The sequence below is a fragment of the Schistocerca americana genome, chromosome 4 (assembly GCF_021461395.2).
Source record: "Schistocerca americana isolate TAMUIC-IGC-003095 chromosome 4, iqSchAmer2.1, whole genome shotgun sequence".
Classification (NCBI taxonomy): Eukaryota; Metazoa; Arthropoda; class Insecta; order Orthoptera; family Acrididae; genus Schistocerca; species Schistocerca americana.
The window spans coordinates 346,910,663-346,913,175 of record NC_060122.1 but is presented as its reverse complement, the minus strand read 5'-3'; positions in this window follow the sequence as shown (position 1 = coordinate 346,913,175).

Sequence of the window (2,513 nt, the reverse complement as noted above, 5' to 3'; positions counted from 1 at the left end):
CTTAACAGACCAAGGCTACTAGGAAAACAACAGTACTCTAAGCTTACTTATGATCGTCTACGGTACACTATGGCAGTTCTAAAACTCTAGTAATGACTTTGTGAAAGTCACAGTACAGTAATCACTACTGCTATCAGCACAAGCTGCTTAAGACACAACGTTAATCTATCACGAAGAAGAGATGCAAGTGTTCCCGACGAAAATGCTTTTACGAACTAAGTTAGTTAACAAGTTTTCTTAGTTTCCCAGCCAACTAAACATAAAATTGTTCCTTTACTACACGTAAAGTATTTCTTTGTTATTGACACAAAATGTAATTTTATACTCGACATAATGAACACAGTGTCTAATTGTTCCGAACAACTATGCTGGGTCAGTGGTGAAATACAAGACTTACAAGACGGGAATGAGGTTTTTTTTTTTTTTTACAGTTAGTTGTTTACAACAGATCCGAATGTAGCAAAAGGTTGCGACAGTGATTCCACCATCACGAGTAAAAAAAAAATCGATACGGTGGTCTTTGATTACATCTCAGATCTGCTGGTACTCAGTGTCGTATTTAAACCGCAAGATAAGCGGCTGTTGTCCAACTTCATAAGTAGAATTGGCTTTTACCTGTGGTGAGCCGTAAGGAAGATAGCCTGAACCAACGCGGAATGGCCGAATGCGAATGGCTTTCAATGAGGCGTACACAATGCGGTTATCCTGTGGTTTCGTTTGTACCTCGCAACAGCCATTACCAGACATCTGTTATTAGTTTTGCAAGGAAGCAGTTTGCTGCTGTGGAGCTTAGGACGCACAAATATCATGTTCTCCTACATCTCCCCATTCAAGAGAATCATTGGAGCGTAGATGATACCGGATAAACTGCGCTGTGTTCTAGCTTATGGCACTTGTCCTTCAAACAAATTAGCCTGTGAACACCATCCCCGAAACTAATTGTTTCGTAATTCCTTAGACACAGGTAACACGGTTACCAACTCTTAATCGAGATTTCACTCCTTATTAATAAAGACAAAAAGATGACACAGATAATCTATGCTGATGAGCAAAAACATATGACTACCTGGTTAATGTAGTAGTAGTAGTAGTAGTAGTAGCAGTAGTAGCTTTATTCATCTGTAGATACCTCTTTACAAGGATATAGGGCATGTCTAAGTATTTACAAGTTTAGACCAACTTAAAATAAGCTAATTCGTATACACATATATTTACAGACTTCTAGTTAGACATAACCATTAGATTTACTACTGGTATACAATACTTTTTTTACAAATAACTTATTAAAATAATGTAATGCCACACCGTTCACTCATATCTCACTATCAGTCACTGCACACACTACACACACATGGTTTCATAACGCTTCACTCACTACACACACACACACACACACACACACACACACACACACACACACACTGGTGATCCTTGGGCCATTTTCTGTACCGCAAATTCCCATTTGCTAGCAACCCTCCACAATGAGTGAGATGTTGAGCTCAGAAAGAGAAGGAGTTGTCAGTATTGTGCTGTGCATTGCTTGGTGGTACGTTTTTTCTAGAAAAGGAAAAAAGAAGGAAAAAACATAGTGTGAAGGTATTATGTGGAATGTTGGATGTTTTATTATTATTATTATTACTTTTTTATATAACATTTTTTATCAAACCCCTACTCTGTTTTATCTGAGTAATCCTTCAATGTATGGAATGTATTGAATAACAGGTACCTTTTAGCTGCCTTTTTAAATAAGTGTATTTTTTCAATTTCTTTAATCTCTTTTGGTAATTTATTGTACAGTTTTATTCCTTGGTGGAAAATGCTATTTTGAGTTTTGTGTTTTTATTTTTTCTTGGTGAATGTAAGTAGAATCTCTCTCTTGTTGTATGGTCATGGACAGAGCTGTTTGTGCAGTAATTACCAATGCTATTTTTGATGTGTATAACTGACCGGTAAATGTATTCACATGGAGCAGTTAAAATCTCCAGTGTTTTGAACAGATCTTTACAATGAGCTCGACTAGTATTTTTGGTTATTATTCTTATGGCTCTTTTCTGGTGTTTGAAAATTGTTCATATTTTGTGCGTTTTGTTCCCGAAAAAAGGATGCCATAGCTAAGAACTGGGTGTACATATGAATAATATGTAACTCAAAGACACTGCATGTTACACACTGATGATAGGATTCTAAGGGCATAACATACTGATGACATTCTGTTTGCAAGTACCTTTGTGTGTTCACATCACTTCAACTGAAACTGAAAGTCATGGCATTAGTTTTCTTTATGTTCAATGTCACTTTATTGTTTATTGACCAATCATAAACTTCCTTGAGAGTTTCATTTGCATGTTAGTCCCTCTTTCGAACGCTATACAACAACAATTCTGCCCTGTATGGACCTGACAGGTCCTTGGAAGATTTCCCCAGATATACGCCACCAGATGTCCACACTCATGTTACCCAATTCCCGTAAATTAAGGGCTGGTTGTTTACCGGCGCGGCTGGTGCCCTATAGC